This window comes from Arvicola amphibius, chromosome 5, assembly GCF_903992535.2.
Source record: "Arvicola amphibius chromosome 5, mArvAmp1.2, whole genome shotgun sequence".
Lineage (NCBI taxonomy): Eukaryota > Metazoa > Chordata > Mammalia > Rodentia > Cricetidae > Arvicola > Arvicola amphibius.
Genome location: NC_052051.1, coordinates 96,887,443 through 96,910,266, shown reverse-complemented (window position 1 = coordinate 96,910,266; position 22,824 = coordinate 96,887,443). Strand labels below are relative to the sequence as shown.

The following is a 22,824-nucleotide window of genomic DNA, read 5'->3' as shown; positions in this document are numbered from 1 at the left end:
TTATCCTGATTATTAAATGTCCTCTGAGAAAAGACTTTGAATAAAATTATTTGAAAGGCCAAGAGTTTCAGGCTTTTCACTCTGCCTTAAGAGCAAACCAGTGGTACTTTTATTCAGTCAAGTGCCTAATGCTTTCTATTTCCCTTTTCATTGGCTACTAGAGCAGTCTCTAGGCAGTGCTGCTCAATGGACCCAGGGGAGCTCATTGTCATTGTCCCTAGGTGGCCCCATACCAGGCCACAGAAACCATCCTAGAGTCACAGAGGAGCTTCACTCACTGCTCAGTCTCTGGGGTTCATCTCTTACATACCTTGTGTGCATGACCAGCTTCCAATAAAAGACAGAGTAGTACTGAAAAGGAGTCAGACTGGAGAGGGAGGGAGGGGGAAGGAGAGATAGAGATAGATAGATAGATAGATAGATAGATAGATAGATAGATAGATAGATGATAGATAGATAGATAGATAGATAGATAGATAGATAGATAGATAGATAGATAGATAGAGAAACTATATTCAGGTTATTTTCTAGGTTACTATGCAGGAGCATTATTCATTTTGGAAAAAGAAAGTTTTTGTTTTTGTTTTTGTTTTTTAAGAAAAACATTATTACCAATTACAGAAACTTTTTTTCCTAATAGGTTGACCAAAATTCTCAATTTATTCTAATTTAACTACTGGTTTAGGGAAATGATTTTTTCCTGTGTTAATATTTAAACTGAACATTAGGAAGAGTTAAGTCGCTTTAAATGGTCTTTCAATTGATTCTTTTTGTCAAGGTTGTTAACTTTTCCCCCCTATGCCTGAGGAGAAAAACTCAATGTATGACTATTATAGCAAGGAACTAGAATGTGTTTTTTTTTCCAACAAGCATTTAGTTATTATGGAACTCATATTTAGATGAGCAGCACTGTAAATTATATTAGTTGCGAAATTCTAAATGAGAAATGCAGCCTGTGAATTGTAACCTGAAAAAAAATTACTGGAGACTGAAAATTTCCAAGGACAAACTGCCAGTTCAATTATAGTCCTGGCATTGGGACTTTCTTCTGATGGAGTAAAGCTTTTACTCCTAAAAACAGTGGGGATAATCTGCGTAAAAATGTACGTTCTTCAGTTCTGTTGGTTGTAATTAGATAGGGAAAGATGAAAACAGGAATAGAAAAATAGCTAAGATCGTTAACCTCTGAGCCATTCTGGTGGCCTTAATGTGACCTTCTTAATGGGAACAATTTTATTATTCTTAATATTCTGTATGAAAAGGAAAACATATCAAAATAGTTTGCTGAACATTATTTCCATTTTGACTCACTACAGGCAGTAAGCAGACCTCGTTTCCATTATCCATTATCAACCTACCAAGTATTTAGATAGGAGATTTGGTTATCGGAAGTATTCTCTTCTTTAGGCTTACGGTTCTAACTTCGATATGTTGTGTCTTTTACAAACCCACATTTTGAGCACTTCCTCTTCAGCTGTTGGTGCTATTTTGAGATTATGGAACCTTCAGAAAGAGGAAATTACTTTGTAGAAGTAGGTCATGAGGAGTGGAATTTCTGTGTCTGGATCCAGCCTTGTGTCTGCATCATGATCCTTAATGTGAGCTACCTTGACCCCATCCTTTCACAGCCGTGACTAGAGCTGATCCATCATGTCTTCTCTGCCGAGAATAACAGAAACACTCTAAAACTATGAGTGGAAATCAATCTTATCTCCATTAAAATGTTCCTTTAGGGTAATGTGGTCATAGCCACACAAAGGTAACTAATAATTGCTGATTCTTCATGTAGCTGTTGCTTTAGAAAATGACCTAGACTTATTTTCCCTTACTGGAGCACATTTCATAAGCTGTATACTTCTTTTTGTAACAAATAACAATTTGAGATATCACAGCATCTGCTCACACTAGGAAGTCCGGGAGAGAGGAGATTGTAGTTACCCAGTTTGAGTAGGACATGTGTTGACGCTGAGAGTAGAAAGGGAATATCGGCTTCAAGCAGTGGTGTAAATAAAGTAGCACAGTCATGCTGGTGATAAACACAGGAGGAAAGAACCGGGCTAAAGCATTTGCTCCAACATTTTCAGATAAATCTTCTTGTCCTTTCCTATTAGCCTCCATCACAGTGGCCCCATATCATTTTGACCTGCCTGTCATCTGTATCACATATTTGTACTGGCTCTATATCGACATAAGTTTAACCCGTTGTCTACCTAGTATCACTTTGCCTTCAGCCTTTAAAATACTTACTTTTATTTACTACCTCTAATCTCAGTTCAGAGTCAACATTTTCTTGCAACATTCACAAAACACAGATTAACTCATAAACATTCCGAGAGTCTTCAGTGGTTGGTTCTCTGAGTGTACTGGCTACTGATAACTAACTGCATCTAATTATCTTTAAATTTTTCTCTCAGTTCTAATTTTAGTATCCTTATCCATGTAAACCCTAATTGCTCAGAAAAATGATATATTTTCACAACAGGTTTTTGTGCTCATTATTGATTTTTAATAACCAAATGATATTTATCAGTCAAAGTGTCTGTATAAGTCTGAGGAGCAATCACTGACTATTTACTAAGGAAAGCAGGTTAAAGTGGTGGTGAAGCTCAGGTGTGTCCTGCCGTATATATTTGATAGCAATCAATTTCAATTCTACTTATTTGTGTAGATGACAAATTAATTCCGAGAGAAATTTCAGAGTTTTCAAAGGTAGTATTCTCGAATAATTCATTGACCAGATTCACTGTCTTTATTTATGTATCATCGGCATGCATTCACATATGAGACTCCTACACAAGATAAAAATTACTTATAGAGAAAGTCAAGTGAAAATAGTAAACTTTAAGAGATCCCGTCTTGGTGGTGACATCTGCAATATGTGATGGGGTCTTATTGCCTGACTTAATCAAAAACTGTAGTTCTCAAAAATTTTGATTAGGTTAATCACATTTGCATAGACATATAGAAAGGTAAAAGAAGACTGAAGTGGAGATTGGAAAGAATAATGCCTCTTGATGTTCAAGGCATCCCATTGTCACCACTAATTCCAATATGGCTCTGGCTATCAGGGCAAAATGTATTTGATATTACTCTATTTTAAACTGAGGAAAATATTTTAGAATTTGGCTTGAGGCAAAAACCTCAAGTTAGACCCATTCGTGTGCCATAAAAGTGAGAATTTATCAACACAAAATATTGAATCAAATTAATCTGAGTGACAAACCTGAATACACTCAATAATATGATAGGGTATAGAAGCATTGAAGTGATACTTATTAATTATGAGTATCCTACAATATACAAATATGTGTGAAACAGAAAACTGATTTAACTTCTTTGACATCCAAATCTCTTCAAACCTAGAGATAACAGATAATGAGCCTTCTTAACCACTGTTATAAATGGATTTAGCTGGATACACCACTATACTTCAGGGAATGTCTTTGAATGTGTCGTCTTGTTTAAAGCCAAGACTCTAAATAACTGAGTATGGCAGGTAGTACCAATTTGCCTCTACAGTGGAGTTATTGTGCATGTGAAATATTTATCTATAACTCAACATAATGCAATGCTTGTGGTAAAGGAACTCCCAATGATGAACAGTCTTACAAAATTGAGGTGGAGCTTCCTGGACATTTACAGCTCTTAATATTTCCTTCAGAATATGAGTTTGGAAAGCAAGGTAGGAAACTGTGGTAAATTAAAGTGATTCCCTCATAAAACAGGTGCAAAAAAATGTCTTACAGAGCTCAGTACTAGGCATTTACTTGGTTCTTTTTCCTTTCCCTTCTCTCTTGTTTTATTTGATTTTATGTTGCTAGGGATTAGAGCCCACGCCTCCCCCATTGCAGAGAAGCACTCTAGCACTGATCTGTGCTCTCAGCCCCTGTGCTAAGAGCTAAGACTGAAACTTTAATGCATTCTCATGATTTCTCTCATGTTTGTTATTTTTGAACAGTTCATCAAAAGAATTCAGGAAATACTTAGAAAATTCTCAAATGAGATCGAGAAGGAAAACAGAATAGCAGGTTTCTTTTTAGAATCAGGGTAATTTAGGGAAGTAGTTTCCAGATATTTGATAAGTCTGTCCAGACATTGGATGGATCTAGAAATTAGATGAGAAACTCCTTGATAAAATGATGGGTCACAAATTTAGGTACATGTGATGATTATGTAATACGTATTTGATCTAAAACATATAAGTATTTGGCTATCCAAATGGAGGGAAATAGAAAACACCATCCTGAGTGAGGTAACCCAGGCCCAAAAAGATGAACATGGGAGGTACTCACTCATAATTGGGTTCTAGCCATAAATAAAGGACATCGAGCCTATAATTCGTAAAAATCCTAGAGAAGCTATATAAGAAGGTGAACCCAAAGAAAAACATATAGTTATCCTCCTGGATACTGGAAGTAGACAAGATTTCCGGATAAGCTTTTAATATTGTAAGACAAAATTCTCTGCTGGTTACATTTTCTCCAAAGCAAATATTATCTAATGCTAGTGTTATCTCTCTCTCCACCTTTTCCCTTTCCTCCTCCCATTTAATCTTAACCCTTGCACATGACTGTCTTCATCAGCTTCAACAAATCATTGGTCTGAATTTTGTCAATTAAGGCTCTCTCTCTGTCTAATTCTAGGCTAGATACTGAATTCTTGTCTCTTCCTTTACTTCTTTTGCGTTTTCCTCCTTTCAAATTTTTCACTAAATTTTTCATTCCTACTCAAAAGATTTTATATAGACTAATGCAATTATTCAAGCATTACCATTCTAGTAGCCAGTGGTAATATTACCACTGGGCACCTCATGGTATTTTCTGTTTTGTGTAGTTTTGTTTTGTTTTTCCCATTTTGCAACAGACTTTGTCTGTGTGGGCAACATGATATGGCATTAATAATGCTTAACCTCTTCCAAGTTTCCTTGGTTCTAAAGAGCAACCATTTCTGTTATATTACTGTGCCCTGTCTATTTCTCACACCTACAAATTCTAAGAAAGATCAGGTGCCAAGAAATGGAGAGATCTCTGTGATTAAAATGATAGTAGAAAGCTACCAATCTTTTCTCATGAATCAGAATTTCGTCATCAAAAATTTCAGCGAACATAGAAGCCAATTCTTTGGCTTCAGGTGCCTCTGGATATCTACAATGGCAGTACAGTGGCCTTGGTTATTACTTGATTGCTAATGAGTAGACCTGAGCCAGAATCATCCCACTACACTCTCCTGGGTTCCTAAGTATCAAACACTAGTATAAGAAATAAATTTTGCGATATTATTTGTCAATAAATTAATATAACATAACTAGCATTATCACTGTGCCTTCCTCTCTTGGAAATATTACTCTTCAGACATGCTTCCATTAAATTGAGTTGGGTGTTTCAGCGTTGGCACCTAGGAAATTGTGGAACTGTTACTATTGCATTCTTTACTATTCCGGTTGGGCAAGAATATTAGGTGTATTTAGTTTTCAGCCTGTCATTACAGAATGGAAATTAAACTATCTTCTATTAGGTTATCCTCAAAAATTTGGTGATCAGTGACCATGAGCATATAGACAGTACAAACTGGACTCAGTATGTCAAAATAAATGGAAGATAAATAATAAATTTAAAAAAATTATTAGTTGGACATGAAGTTGATATGGGGATAAGGGAAACGTGAGAGGAGATTGAGGGGTTTATATGATAAAATATAACAAATATACATATATACATACATATTATATATACATATAGAAGTCTATTTTATTTTAAAAAATTCAAAAATAAAAACTGTTTATGCAGTCTGCTTAGGATGATTTGTGGTCCTAAGACAAGCAGGGTACCATTATACAAAAAAAATTTGCCTCTTTCATTTGAATTGGTGTCCATTTTACTTCCTTCTGACAACTGCACAGGATAATATGCTAGAGGCCTAACCCAGTCTGACTCACACTCTAAGGGTCCCTAGAGGCACTATGCTAGTGAATAGCATTTATGCCAAGGTAGAAACAGGACTAAGTTCTTGTGGGTCTCTAATCCCCAGTTTCTTTTCATGCAAACAATATACAAAATTATTTTAATTTTTATTTAATGTATATTGTTTATATGCTAGCATTAAACTTACAATCAAAATCGTTTATGATCATGCCTGAACAGGATTAACTAACAAGATGCAGTTCATCTATCAGGCAAATTACAATCTCCTTGAACTTAAAAATACTAGGCAGTACTTTGTGTCTATACCTGAAGGCTATATTAAATAGAAACCACTCAATAGAAAAGCACATATATGAGAACACATAGTTTGAAGCACATGATAGAAAGGACATTTTTTATATATGAAGACTGGAATGAGCAAGTAGAGCACTGACATGTTCAGTCTTAGACGGGAAAGGATTGCTGGGTAAAACAGTTGTTGCCCCCTGTGTCTTTGTGCCCCTGGATAACTGCCAACAAACCACTACCCTAAATTTGGGGTTACAAATGAATTTAGTAATGAAAATTTCTGAAAATATAGAATCCAGTTACAATGACGATCAAAGGTGTTTATTTGATTTTCTCATAAGTCATAAGTAGCAGAGTTTACTTTAAATATTTTATTATCTGATTGGTAGTATGAAAATATAAAAGGAAAATGACTACTAAATTTCCTAGTCATTTTCAGTTAACCTTCATTTGGCATATAGTGTTGATCTGATTTAAATATTTGGTATCAACTATTTTGAGCTTGAGACAGACACTGACAATCACTTTTACCAACTTAGCACTTTCTCTGCAATTTCACCATCTCCTACATTTCTAGGTTTCCAATTTCAACTTGAGAGACATATAAAAAGATATTTTTCTTTCTAAGTAGTTTTCTTATTTTCTTATTATATCAAAACTTCATGGAACCTATCTTGATATTATCTAAAACTACATAATTTAAAAATAAACCTAAAAACACACACGTATATATCATAAAATTCAAAAAAATATAAAATCTCCTAAATATATTTGAATCTTTAGAGAAGCCTCCCAAAACTTTATATTCACAACACATTTTATAAGGTATGGTTTTTGATATGATCCCTTCTGTGTCTTGAGTTGTCCAGAAACCTTAAGAAGGTAGAAAATAATAATATAGAAAACACAAGTATTAGTTACTTTGCTTTTCTGTAACCATAAGACCTGACAAAAACAATTTAATGAGTGTTCTACTTTGTCAGCTCTTTCACCAGACATGTCCGTATTGGTGAGAAAGGTGTTTCACCAGAAACAAGCTCAGAAAGCTGAGGAAAGGGACAGGGATGATACATTATCATTCTTCTCAGTTCGTTCATTTCTGCCTTGCCTTTTCTCAACTTCATTCATGGTATGGTGACATGAAAATTCCTTTTTTTATCTCTCTCTTCTTTTTTTATTTATTAAAAATTTCCACCTCCTCCCACCTCTCATTTCCCTAACCCTCCCCCAAACCCCTCTCGCTCCCTCTCCAGTAAAAAGAGCAGTCAGGGTTCCCTGTCCTGTGGGAAGTCCAAGGTCCTCCCCCCTCCATCCAGGTCTAGGAAGGTGAGCATCCAAACCCACTAGGCTCGCACAAAGCCAGTCCATGCAGTAGAATCAAAACCCAGTGCCATTGTCCTTGGCTTCTCAGTTAGCCCTCATTGTCAGCCACATTCAGAGAGTCCGGTTTGATCACATGTTTGTTCAGTCCCAGACCAGCTGGCCTTGGTGAGCTCCCATTAGATCATTCCCATTGTCTCCGTGGGTGGAAACACCCCTCGCGGTCCTGACTTCCTTCCTCATATTCTCCCTCCTTCTGTTCTTCATTTGGACCTTGGGAGCTCAGTCCAGTGCTCCAGTGTGGTTCTCTGTCTCTATCTCCACCCATCGCCAGATGAAGTTTCTATGGTGATATGCAAAATATTCATCAGTGTGGTTATGGGGTAATACCAGTTCAGGCACCCTCTCCTCTGCTACCCAAGGAACAAGGAACAAACATCTCCTTGGACACCTGGGAACCCTTCTAGAGTCAAGGCTCTTGCCAACGCTAAAATGGCTCCCTTAATTAAGACATCTACTTCCCTGCTCCTATAGCCACCCTTCCTCCATTTCAACCATTTAATTCCCCCAATCTCTCCCCAATCCTCCCCTTTTCCCTTTTCTCTCCCCATCTCCCCTTACTCCCACTCCACTCCCACCCCCATGCTCCCAATTATTGCCTGGAAATCTTGTCTACTTCCAATATCCACGAGGATAACTATATGTTTTTCTTTGGGTTCACCTTCTTATTTAGCTTCTCTAGGATCACGAATTATAGGCTCAGTGTCCTTTATTTATGGCTAAAATCCACTTGTGAGTGAGTACATACCATATTCATCTTTTTGGTTTGGGTTATCTCACTCAGCATAGTGTTTTCTGTTTCCATCCATTTGAATGCAAAATTCAAGATGTCATTTTTTTTTACTGTTGTGTAAAACAAAACTCAAGTCCAAATGGATTAAAGACCTCAATATTAATCTGCCCACACTGAACCTAATAGAAGAGAAAGGGGGAAGTAGTCTGCAACACATGGGCACAGGAGACCACTTCCTACGTAGAACCACAGTAGCACAGACAATAAGAGCAACAATGAATAAATGGGACCTCCTGAAACTGAGAAGTTTCTGCAATGCAAAGGACACTGTCATTAAGACAAAAAGGCAACCTACTGATTGGGAGAAGATCTTCACCAACACGCAACAGACAAAGGTTTGATCTCCAATATATATAAAGAACTCAAGAAACTAGACTTTAAAATGCTAATTTACCCAATTAAAAAATGGCATACTGAACTGAATAGAGAATTCTCAACAGAAGTTCAAATGGCCAAAAGACACTTAAATTCATGCTCAACCTCCTTGGCAATCAGAGAAATGCAAATCAAAACAACTTTGAGATACATCTTACACCTGTCAGATTGGCTAAAAACGCCAATGATAGCCTATGCTAAAGAGGATGTTGAGTAAGGGGTACACTCATCCATTGTTGGTGGGAATGCACTTGTGCAAGCACTTTGGAAATCAGTGTGGCGGTTTCTCCGGAAACTGGGAAAAAACCTACCTTAGGACCCAGCAATTCCACTCTTGGGAATATACCCAAGAGATTCCCAATCATACTACAAAAGCATTTATTCAACTATGTTCATAGCAGCACTATTTGTAATAGCCAGAACCTCGAAACAATCTAGGTGCCCCTCAACAGAAGAATGGATAAAGAAGGTGTGTCACATATACACTTCAGAGACTCATTGATTTTAATGCTTGATTGGTCTTACATGAACAGAAAATTTTGACAAATATATCTAAATGACAGTACATGTCAGACACAACGAAATTCAATGTGTTGGATGAGTTTCTATTATAAAGACACTGAAACACAAACATTAAAATAAGCAAAAACAAACCAATAATTAATGAACTTTTATTCTTAAATTATTACATTATTTTATTTCCTTAACATTTCTTTGAGTCAGTAACATTAAAGGCATACTCCTTGGTTTTGATTCGTTTTATGATTTTGGTTTTGTGTTCTGAGACAAGATCTCACTATACAGCCTTGGCTATACTGGAACTTAAGAAGTAGGTAAAAATTTTCTTGAACTCATGAAGAACCACCCATCTCTACCTCCAGATTGGGAGTTAAGGGTATGAGCTCTCATGCCATGCGATTTTGTTTGTTGGAGATGAATAATGAGAAACCAAATTACTTTTTCAGTGAGAAAACATGTTGAGAAAATGAGCTCAAGAAAGTTAAAACTTACCTTGGTTCAAAGTTTCAAAGTTTTAAGCCTCTGTTTAGTGCAATCACTTCTGAGCTAAGACTGAGGTAGATTTTTGCATCAGGAACATGTGGTCAAGAAGCTGTTCAGTTCTTGGAAACTGGCAAGCAATCTGAGAAAGAGCAAGGAGATAACTAGAGCCTTGCTGAGCATGGGATTAACACCTTGCACAAGAAGCTTATTCTGATTCATTTAGATTTGCCTTGTGTTTGCTGCTGCCTTTGAATATTCACTGTTGCAGCTTCTTTTCTGAAAACTAAGCAAAGGCATATTTTAGCCACACAATCTTTCTTGCCTTCTTGAATGACCTTCTCCTAGTTTGTTTGAATCAGTCTAAGTACATGATTATCTTATACTGGTTACTGTGTAAATCTTCAATAGTATTTCTCAGAAAAATAATAACTGGAGTTGTATCTCAGCATCTCAGAGTATGAGTTAGATTGGAGTAAGATGAAGGCATGGAAAGTATTGTGAATTCTCCTCCCCCTCCTTCTCTTCCATTGTTCTGGTGATAGGGATGGAACTAGAAATTCATGTGGCTCAAGCAAATGCGCTACCATTGAGCAACATCTCTAGTCTTAACTTTGCCTTTTGAATATGACAAATCCCTTCAGTACTAATTCTAGTATCTAAACATTCCTTTAGTCTTTAGAGTTTATATCTACTATATTAATAACTAATAAATTACACTGGGAATGGATGGGAAATGGTCTGGGGGGAGGCAGGAGAGAAAAAAGAGGGATAGGAGGAAGAACTGAGGTTGGAATATAAAATGAATAAAAAAATAAAATAGATAATATTGATTTTCTAGGAACTTCTAATTTTAAAGATTATACTCACTGAAATATATCTGAAATTTATCTGAAGAACTAATGGGAGCCCACCAGCTCTGGTCTGACAGTGAGAGAACCAGCATAGAACCAAACTATGCCCTCTGAAGGTGGTTGACAGTTGTGTGACTGGGACGGGACTGTGAGGCAGTGAGACCAGGATTTATCCTTACTGCTTCTCTTTGGAGGGATACCTTGCTTAGCCTAGATATAGTAGAAGGACCTTGGTCCTGCCTCAAACAATGTGCTAGACTTTGCTGACTCCCCATGGGAAGCCTTATCCTCTCTGATGAGTAGATGGGGGATGGATGGGGAAGAAGGTGGAGGGAGTGATAGGAGGGGAAAGAGGGGGAATTGGGATTGGTATATAAAAAGAAAAAAGATAATTTTTAAAAATAAATAAATAACCTTTAAAAAAAGGTATGCATTTCTTAATCGTACTTTATCTAATAACTGAACGGTTAGGTAGATGCAATTTTAATTTGGTTTGTAAGAAAATATTTTAAACAAAAGATTATATTAATGAAGGGAACTCTGGAGTGTTGATACTTCTATTTTGATTAATTATTCCTTTATTTTACTTTTATTTTGTTATTAAAATATTATTTCATCATTTTCCCCTCCTGTTCCTCTCTCCAAACTCTCAAACTTGAAAACTTTTATATTTTAGACTCTTATTCTGAGTTCTATAAGCATGCTATAACTATGTATTTTCAGGAAACAACCCCAAAGAAACTCATCTTATTTGGGATTGTATAACATTTTTCTTGTCAGGTAATTTTATCTATATCATTTTTAATAATAAAAAGCAAAGTAAGAATCAACATAATATATATATATATTAGATTATTGCTCCACCATGAAATAGTTTATAAACTAACAAAAATAATATTCATATATGTTAGTATGTTAGTATTAATACATTTATATTAAACTTTTCAGGAAACAAATTAGATATGTAATGTGATTGTCATTAAAATGCGTCAATAATTAAACTCTTCAAACAGTCAGAGAATAAAATACAACTGAATGACATTAATTGGAAGCCATAATATATTTTATAAATCAAAGAGGGCAAATCAATATTAAGGTTAAATGTGGGACCGTGGTGATTTGTCTTGGTTACATTTTCTTGACAGTTGACCACATGATATCGATTGTGAAGGTGCTTATATTGAATAGATGGTATGAACAGATGTCTAGTCTATTCATTTCTTACAGTCACAACACCCTATACTTAGTGATTTAGTCATTTAATGTGTATATAATTACACAAGCAAACAAGAAACATTCATGTGACTGAGATGACAATGCTAAATTAAACATTACTATAGGTAGGGTGTTACAAAACTTAAAATAAGAGAACATGACATAATTGTAGGCTCTGTGAAGGAATAAATGCCTTTGAAACAGGCTTTATGCCTAAGCTACACAGAAAGACTCTTTGTCAAGTCTATAACTTGACTAGCACAGCATAAACAAGGCCCTGGGTCTGATCCGTAATGCCATTAAAAATATGATATAATTCCACTCTCACTCTACAGCTATGGAAAGAGAGATGTAGGATAAGTGTTTTGCCCAAACCTAAAGCAAAAACAGTAGCTAAGTCTAAATTTATACGATATTATTTTTTTTCTGATGTGCATTTTAATGTTTAAGAACTGACCTTCTACTTACATAAAATTTCTCTACTTCTGCCACAAAATATATTCTGTGAGTTGATTTCCTGGGATTTGTCTTCTGTCTTTCCAAAAATTTTAGGTGGCTCTCCAAAGAGAGATAATATTTCATGAAAAAAATTCATTTTTTTCCTTCTGTGGTTGCAAAGAAAAAGACTTGGCAATTTGGTTTCTATAAATTTAAGACAAGAAAATTGAAATCTAAAATGCTTATTGCAAATTCAAGTAGTAACAGTGAATACACTTTTAAAGTATTTTAAAGATAATATTCTGTAGGGAGGGGGCAGAGAAAAATGTAGAGTTCAGTAAAAATCAATAATAAAAAGATAATATTCTGTAAAATTTGACTATATTTATTATAAAAATTTCAAATTTACTAAATGTGAGGTAGAATTGGAGTTATGGTTTTATAAAAACCTAATTAATCTGTTTAAATGCTAGTTGGTTTCAACCATTTTCGTGTGAAATATGTACTTCCAGATTTATAGCAATGCACATAGATTTTTTAATAATGATAAAACAGAAATGTTCTTTGATTTACTTTGATGGAATTCAGGTGAACTATCACCATTGGTTGTCAATCCAAGGTTTCGTTACCGCCTTCTAACCATATTTTATATCACCATAGTAAAATTTACATTTCTAACTTCAATTCCAATAATTACTCCCCAATCATTTGGCAACCCATTACTGGTATAAATTATATAAGTAGATAAATCTTTGTACGTTTCTATTAACTGTATCATTTGTATATTGCTTTGTAAAATAAATCAACTTGGTAGTTTGAAATACTCTTTTATTTAATCTCATGATGTCATAGTTTGACACCCTCCTCTGGGTGGCTCATTTGTTGTCAGTAAAGCACAATGATGCATGGTTATCAGGAGACTGCTGCTCTTGCCTAGTAATTTTATGAAGCCTGCAGCCAAGTGACCAGACTGTGTGTCTCTCATTGAACACTAGGCTAAGTATGGTACCGTTGTACCTAGATTTCCAACAGGAACATCTCATTATATTAGTGCTAAGACAGTGTTTGATCAAAATGCTTATGTTCTAAGCCAATACAAGTGCCACGGACAAAGCCATTCAAGAATAAAGAGACACCACATCCCAGTTCTACAGCACTACATTCAGGTCCTGCATGTTCTCTAGGTGTGTGTTGGCCTGAATATGCAAGTAACACTGTGAAAACTTAGCAGGTATGGTATTTATTTATTTACAAAATTATGTATGTATATTTGTGTATTTATAAGAATATCTTTTTATATTTACAAATATCTAAACATATGAAACAACAATTAATGAGGACAGAGGCCATAAAATTGAAAGAGAACAAGGAAGAACAAAGGAGGGTTCGGTGGTTTAGAGGGAGGAAAGAAAGGGTAGAAGGAAATGTATTATAATCTCAAAACAAAAAGTATAAAGAAGCAATACAATTTTAAGACACATAATACTGATTTTTAAGTTGAAGACCTGAAAATACAATGAGTTTTAACAAATAAACAAACAAAAACAATACAAAAAATAGCTATAGAATTCTTATAAGTTATCTAATCATAGATTATTTAGAAATGATTGATTATAATCTTGAAAATAATTTTACCTTAAACTTATAAACTTATAAGACATAAAAGAAGTGTTATATCTTCTTATATTACACTCATAAAGGCAAAACTGCCTTTAACCGAGTATTGGTTTATTTTCAATTCATTGTAAAACTTGGTAATTTGAGCTTTACTTAGGATTCTCCAAACTATTTGACTGATTTTCTTAACAGTAGTTTTTTATATGAGTAAATTCACTTTTATAATATTCTTCTAATAATTAATACTGGCCATTTTACTTTCCAAATCAATAATTCATCTACAATCATTTAAGAAGAACTTGATATTGTCATGAAAACAAAGGAATACAATTTTCATGCATACAATGGGAAAAAGTGAAGGAACTATCACAATACAAGACTTGAGGGGTGGATAAATGTAATTATCAAGACGGTGAATTAGGAAATTTACGGGTTTGACACAGAAGATAAATGTCATTGTCCTGCTTTGATTAACTCTCTTTTCTCCTAAATCAGGTAGATGAAGAGTTACAGGCAATTAACAACTGTTGATAAGGGAAAATTAGACATCCCCAGTGATGGCACTATTGATTGGTTATCCAATACCAACTATAAGTAACATTAAATGAACTCAGAATGTGGTATATACATATTTATTTATTTATTTGTATATGCAAGAACAATAGTTAAAAAGAGGAAAACCTTGAATTTAGGAGGCATTATTAGTTGAGACATAAGGAATAGAGGGAGGAGGAAGTGATATTATATAATTTTATTTTGATATTATATCTTTACATTTACCTACCTAATATCTATCATCTATCCATCTACTATTTATCTATGTATTGTCTGAAGCATTTTTGTCTTGTTTGACTGAATATATAGAAATCTGTGTTTTAGATGTTTTATGGGTATTTTCAACACAGATTGTGTAAAGGGTTTCAATCCATTGTAGTGTAAGTATTTCTGACAGCAGAATCATAGCTAGAAGGACTGCTAAACCCAGAGTTTTGAAGAATAAGAAACTTGACCTAGGTATAAAGACATGCATGACAAATATTTAAATCTTATAATTATCTAGAAAATCGATGGTGAAAATAACTCTCTTACACTGCAAAGTATACATTTTCTTTATATCTGTTCAGGGGTGGATATATTTTCAATGATGTGTGGTCATTGTTATGAAATAGCATCCTTGAGAATGTTGACATGAAAAAAGTGTCTAGAAGAAGGCTTGTTTACTTTAGACTCTTGACTAAAGGAGTCTAAATCTTCTTTAGTTGAATTTTCAGTTAAAAAATGCATCATTTCTGGATCCATTTATTTTTTCTGTACCATTGCCAAATACCGGCCAAAGAAATGTCTTTAGGCAGGTTTCATTTTGCCTCCCAGTTTGAGGAGTCACAGACAGGCAGCAGAGGTGGGAGTGTGAGGCAACTTCTCACAATATGTGCACATCCAAGAAGCAGAGAATGTAGAAGACTAGTGTTAGATCTCTAACTCTTTTTATTCATAAGGAGATATTAGCCTATTGGTTGGAGCCCAGTCTAAGGCATGCTTTAATTTATTAGTTAATCCTCTCTGCAAAGACCCTCACAGACACATTCAAACTGTTTCTCAGTAGTACTCTAAATATTTATTACTGCAATTAAGTTGGAAATAAAATTAATCACTAAAGATTTACATAATTACCATGTATCATATGTAGAAATATTTCTACATTTTACTATTTTATTTTGAACTTTTTTCATAGGAGTAATTTTCCTGATTCCAGAATCATTTCAAATCTTTGTGATTAATTGTTGTCTGTTGTGGTAGTTCATGACTATAATCCCAACACTTGGAGTCTGAGGCAGAAGGCTTGTTTTGAGTTTTAAGCTGCCCTTCTCTATATAATAAGTTCAAAACTAGTCTGGATTACACAGTGACACTTCTCTCAAAACAAAAAAAAAGAAAGCAAACACAATTAAGAAAAAGAAAGAAAGAAAAAGGAAGGAAGGAAGGAAGCAAGGAAGGAAGGAAGGAAGGAAGGAAGAAGGAAAGGATATTAGAAAGTGTTTTCAAATGTTTGAAATGTAGTTACTGCTCAGTTTTCATATCTTCTGACTCCTGAACCTTGTGGCTATTAGAAAATAACCAATATTTCAGCAGATTAATTATATTTATAATTCACATTATTTACTTGGTTTTTCCAAAGGATTGTTTACTAATATCTGAGGAAATAAAATAGATAAACATGAGAATGTAAAATTAAGAACTCAAAGCTGTTTTTGAAAGTATTTAAACCCCCTCTCTCTCTTTTTCTCTCTCTCTGTCTCTCTTTCTTTCCCTGTGGAAAAGGGCTTTTAATAGGAGTGAGGAAAAACATGTACATCAAGGCACACAGAAAGATGCAAGGGCTGGGGGATTTCAGGGTTCTTGAGGGCTTTTCTTCATCTAATTCTGGCTTTGTCATCATATTTAGAGATAGGAGGCTGAGAGGCTCCCAACTTTTGGGTAAACAAGTCCTGGTATGGGCTTGGGTTTGTTAGGGTAGCTTACTGGCATAGGAGCCTACCCTGCAGGAGAAATCATGTGGAAGTAGACACGATCGCCAGGCAAAAATTGGGAACTTGAGGGTTGGGCAAGACACGGCCAAGGGAAGATGGGGAGAGAAAAGCGTGGAGGGGAGAATGGGGGGAGCTCAGAGGAATGGGATGCTTGGGATACAGGAAGGGTGGATATGGGAGCAGGGAAGCATATATCTTAATTTAGGGAGCCATCTGAGGGTTGTCAAGAGACTTGACCCTAGAGGGGTTCCCAGGTTTCCAGGGAGACGCCCCCAGTTAGTTCCTTGGGCAGTTGAGTAGAGGGAGCCTGAAAAGGCCAGGTCCTATAGCCATACTGATGAATTTCTTGCATATCACCATAGAACCTCCACCTGGCGATAGATGAAGAAAATGACTGAGCACCACATTGGAGCACCGGACTGAGCTCCTAAGGTCCTGATGAGGAGCAGAAGGAGAGAGAACATGAGAAAGAAAGTCAGGACCGTGAGGGGTGCGTTCACCCATGGAAACGGTGGGACAGAACTAACGGGAGATCACCAACTCCAGTTGGATTGGGACTGATGGAACATGAGACCAAACCAGACTCTCTGAATGTGGCCGACAGTGGAGGATGACAGAGAAGCCAAGGACAAAGGCGCTGATCTTTGACTCTTCTGCATGGAAGGGCTCTGTGGGAGCCTTCTCAGCTTGGTCGATCACCTTCCTGGACCTGGGGGGAGTTGGGAGGACCTTGGTCTTAACATAGAGTAGGGAACCCCGATGGCTCCTTGGCCTGAAAAAGGAGGGAGGGAGGTATGGGGGGAGGGGAAGGGAGGGAAGGGGGAGGAAGAGGGGAGGAGATGGAAATTTTTTAAATAAAAAAAAATTGAAGGGGTGGGGGAAAAGTGTGTTGAGGGAGTGAGAGTAGAGGGTAGGGGAGGGGAGAAATTGGTAATTTGGATTGGTATTTTTAAAGTAATAAAAAAGAAGATAAAAACAAAAAAAATAAAATAAACAAAAAGTGAATCAGTAAAGCATGATGGTAAGCACCGTGTGATACTGGGAGCTTTTCAGGAGTGCATTTGGGGGTGTGTAAATTACATAAAAAGAAGCCTTATCATGAAATGCAAAAATTTGAATGATTTGAAGAAAACCAAATTATAGTGAAGATTTGTGGGTACAGAAAAGCAGAAGTGCTATAGACAAACTGTCACTCAGAGGAATGTAAGTGCTTCAGTAGATGAAGGAAATGTGAGCTGCTGCATGAAGTGAGCTGTGTAGCTCTTTGTTGGTAATAGTATTTGCTTGTACAGCCTCTCTTTGGGCTAGGAAGGTTTACCAGTAAATACCTATGTGATTCTCACCTCTAATTTCAGTTACATAGTTTGGAGTATAAATATATCTCTAAGACTTTTGTGTTTTTGATACAGTTAAGGGGAAAATGCAAATGGGAAAAACTCAGTGCAAGAAGACAGAGTAAACCATGTATGACTGCTTAATAAAGTTGGATATGTAGCAAGTGGAAAAGCATGCGATCTACCACACTTTGATTGCATAGGACTGTCCCTTGAACAAACCCCACAAGAAACAATCCAATTAAACCTGGGAAGCACAACACATAAGGTGTTCCCAGAAAGACCCAGTGAGTAATTAATGGAAAATACTGATTGTAGTGAATGTTATATATTCATCTAACTTAATTAATACATGAAACAATTATAATTTATAGTTCATGTAGGTAAATTATAGAAACACAAATTATGTCTCATGTATGTTTTTTCAAAAGTGTAGGGTGGAGAATGATATATTAACCAAAGAATAGATAACAATGGGAAAACTGTACTTTTGTGAGAGGAATGAGTTTCAGAAAAAATATCACATATTAAACCAGTTATAAATGGTGTGATGAAATAATCTAAAGTATATAAAATATGTGTAGCAGAGTTTCAAAATAGATCAGTAAAAATGATAAGACTTAAGCAAGAAACACATCCACAATTAGAGTTGGAAACTGAAACACTGTTTTTTCTCAGTCATTGATCAAGGAGACACAAAATCAGTAAGACACAGGAGATGTAGAAAACATTATCAACCACTTTGATCTAAAACATTATGAGCACTCCATGTAACAACAGCCAGACACCCTTTCTTTTTAAATGCATGTGTAGTGAGAACCAAAGAAGACTATATGGTGTATCATAACAAATTTAAAATGAAGAGCAATTAAGCATGTATTTGTAATCAAGAATAAGTTCCTGGTCTGACATAAACTGCTTGTAACCCTCATTCCCTTGATGTGTATCCTTGCCTTTGTTCCTTAAATTTTCATTGTATCCTTTTTTTTCTTTTTTTTTAATTAAAGATTCCATCTCCTCCCCCTTCCCTCCCCTCCCTTCCACCCATACCCCCACCACTCCACCCCTCTCCAAGACAAAGAGCCATCAGGGTTCCCTTCACTATGTTAAGTTCAAGGTCCTCCCAGCTCCCCCTAAGTCCAGGAAGGTGAGCAACCAAACTGACAAGGCTCACAGTGAGCCAGTCCATGCTGTAGAGTTCGTGCTCATTGCCATTGTCCTTGGTTTCTCAGTCCTCCTCCACCGTCAGAGCCCCACATAGGAGCACCGGACTGAGATCCCAAGGTCCCGATGAGTAGCAAAAGGAGGGAGATTAAGAGCAAGGAAGTCAGGACCGTGAAGAGTGCGTTTACCCATTGAGACGGTGGGACAGATCTAACGGGAGACCACCAAGTCCAGTTGGAATGGGACTGATGGAACAGGGGACCAAACCGGACTCTCATTGTATCCTTTTAACAATAGATAATAACCAACTCCCTCACCCTCGTGGAGCCTTCTCTCTAAACCCCAATTTAGGGAGAGACAGCCTGCTGGCTAGCCTTGAGTACACTCAAATACAGCTTGGTTTAATTGGGACAATAGTAGACTTGGTCCTTTCCAGTGAATTTAGGGATTGAGTTGTTAAATTTCAAACCAATGATAGTCACTAAAAGCCAGTTGTTATGACACATGCCCTAATCCCAGCAGTGGAGAGGCTAAGGAATGGAGGATCAAGCTCAGCAACAGCCAGGACTATCAGATCTTTACACAAAAGAAAAAGAATCAATAATCTACACTAGGAAACTAAACATCACACTTCTGAATATTTATCATACAAATAGATAAAAGGAAGGGAAATTAAAATATGTTATTAATTGTCTAAAAATGAAAAGTAAACCTAGCATATAAAATCTGCCCTATGCAGAAAATGAATAGACTATTTTAAAATTCATAATATTTAATATTCATATTACAAAGGGGTTTAGAGTAAATAACTTAAATTTCTACTATATAAAACCAGAGAATGAAAAGGAAATTAAAATTCCACTAGAAAAAAGGGAAACAATAAAAATAGCAGAACATAGATGAAGAAGGCAGAAAGACAACACAGAAAATCAAGGAAACCTAAATTTGATTTCTTAAACAGATTAACAGAATTAATAAATGTCTTGTTGAGATATCTTAAGATGATGATAGAAGGCTCATTTTATAGACACTGTGGATGAAAGAGTGGACACCATACAGAGAACATATAGTAATTACAAAGATAAGAAGGGAAACACTCTCAACAATGCCAGGGTCATACATTAGTCCATATTTAAAGAAAAGAAGACCAAATTTTAAAAATTTAAAGACAAAAATATCAAACCTAACTTTAAAAAATTATTTATGTGGATATATATTATACACATATATATGTTATGTATGTATACATATATGTGTGTATACATGCACATCATATATATAGTGTGGCGTCTGTTGGGATGTGTGTCTTGACTAGTTCTTATGTCAACTTGACATAGGCTAGTGTCATCAGAAAGGAGGATGCCTCAGTTGAGAAAATACCTCCAAAAGATCTGGCAGTAGGCAAGTCTGGAGAGCATTTTCTTTTTTTGTTTGTTTGTTTGTATCTTTTTTTTATTAAAAATTTCCGCCCCTCCCCACCTCCCATTTACCCCCCTCCCCCCTCCACGCCCCCTCCCTCTCCTATGCAGAGAGCAGTAAGGGTTCCCTGCCCTGTGGGAAGTCCAAGTTCCTCCCCTTTCCATCCAGGTCCAGGAAGGTGAGCATCCAAACAGGCCAGCCCCACCCAAGCCAGTATGCGTAGTAGTATCCAAATCCAGTGTCAATGTCCTTGGCTTCTCAGCCATGTTCAGGGAGTCCGGTTTTATCCCATACTTTTCAGTCCCAGTCTAGCTGGGCTTGGTAAGCTCCAAATAGATCAGCCCCACCATCTCAGTAGATGAGGGGACCCCTCGCAGTCCAGACTTCCTTGCTCATGTTTTCCGTCCTTCTGCTCCTCATTTGGACCTTGGGAGCTCAGTGTGGTGCACCAATGTGTGGCTCTGTGTGGAGAGCATTTTCTTAATTAGTGATTGATCTGGGAGGGCCCAGCTCATTTTAAGTGGTGATTCCAGTGTTCTTGAGTTCCTTAAGGAAGTAGGCTTAGCAAAACTATGAGAAGCATGTCAGTAAGCAGAACCACTCCACGACCTCAGCATCAGCTCCTGCCATAAGGTTCCTGACCAGCTGGAGCTTCTGTCCTGACTTCCTTCAAAAAGGCATTACAGTGTGGAAAAGTAAGCCAAATAAATCTTTTGTCCTTTCCAACTTGTTGTGGGATTGCCCTCTGTATGCTATAAATATGTTTTATTACCCTTGGTTAATAAAGAAGCTGCTTTTGCCTATAGCAGGACAGAATATAACAGGGCAGGAAATCCAAGCAGAGATAGAGAAAGAAAGAAGGCAGAGTCAGGCATATGCCACGTAGCTGCCAAGAAGCAAGAGGTGAAAAAACCACTAGCCTCATGGTAAAATATAATAATAATAATAATAATAATAATAGAAATGGGTTAATTTAACATGTAAGAGTTAGTCAATTAGAAGATAGTTAATAGCTCAAAGAGTATGTAATTAACAATGAAGCCTCAGGTTAGTTATTTCATAAGTAGCTATAGGAGCTAGTGAGTGGGACTGGGTGGGTGGAGAGAAACTGGTGCAAGGAAACCAGTGGAATGGAGAATATTTGTAGCTATAAAAACTTGCTTTTTCATGTCATAATGTCCGAATAAAATTTTCATAATTGCCAATTTAGATAGGTATTACAAAAATAATTACTAATTGACATTTTTTTATAAACAAAAACAATTAAATCCTCAATGAGAAGAATGTTATGTATAAGAATATATCACATACAGCTAGGTTTTGTCCCTGTAAATCAAAGTTGCTTTGCCGTCCTGATCAATTACCATTGTTTAAGTGTGTAGCTCCTTAGTATTGTGCTTGTCACACACACCCTCAGTTTATGTCTATGTGTTGCTTTCATTGGTTGAATAAAGAAACTGCCTTGGCCTTTTGATAGGGAAGAACTTGGATAGGTAGGGGAAGACAGAACTGAATGCTGGGAAGAAGGGCAATGGTTAGAATCTTTCCCAGGTGAGCCACAACCTCGTGGTGTTACACAGATTGGTAGAAATGGGTTAAGTCAAGATATGAGAGTAAGCCAATAAGAGGCTAAAATAATGGGCCTGGCAGTGATTTAATTAATACAATTTCTGTGTGATTATTTCAGGTGTAAGCTAACAGGGCGGCTGGGACCAAAAGCAGGCCCTCCCTACACCAACAATGTCTAGTACAGATAAAAATTAATATGTTTCTTAAAATTTATAAAAAATAGTGTCCAAAGAACTGATGCATAACTTGTTTTTCTAGTTAAATATCTATTTGTTTCAGATAAATTTATTTTTTTTTGAGAGTTTAGAGCCAGCTCATGATTTTATTTTTTTTACTGTTGTAAAGATTTTTTTTTCTTTCTCATGGTTTTTTTTTTATATTTAAAAATTTCCATCTCCTTCCCTCCTCCTCCCCCTCCCTCCACTCCTCCTCCCCCTTCCCGCCCCTCCTTCTCCCCCTTCCCTCCCCTTCCCTCCACCCATACCTTCCCTCCCTCCCTCTCAAGGCCAAGGAGCCATCAGGGTTTCCCACTCTATGCTAAGTCCAAGGTCCTCCCAACTCCCCCCAGGTCCAGGAAGGTGATTGACCAAGCTGAGAAGGACAGAGCCCGTACATGCAGAAGAATCGGAACCCAGCGCCAATGTCCTTTGCTTCTCAGTCAGCCCCCGCTGTTGGCCACATTCAGAGAGACGGGTTTGGTCGCATGATCCATCAGTCCCATTCCAACTGGAGTTGGTGATCTCCCTTTAGTTCTGTCCCACCGTCTCCATGAGTGAACGCACCCCTCACGTTCCTGACTTTCTCCCTCATGTTCTCGCTCCTTCTGCTCCTCATCAGGACCTTGGGAGCTCAGTCCAGTGCTCCAATGTGGGGCTCAGTCACCTTCCCCATCTGTCGCCAGCTGGAGGTTCCGTCACGGTCCTGACTTTC

General features: G+C 36.7%; 1 long non-coding RNA gene across 1 annotated transcript in view; it reads right to left on the bottom strand.

The window, feature by feature from the left end:
• Nucleotides 1–9,407: 9,407 nt before the first annotated feature.
• Nucleotides 9,408–22,824, bottom strand: part of LOC119815557 — a 44,019-nt gene continuing 30,602 nt past the window's right edge. The window contains exon 3 of the long non-coding RNA XR_005285530.1: nucleotides 9,408–9,898. This is a non-coding gene — a long non-coding RNA (uncharacterized LOC119815557). The remainder of the gene's footprint in view (nucleotides 9,899–22,824) is intronic.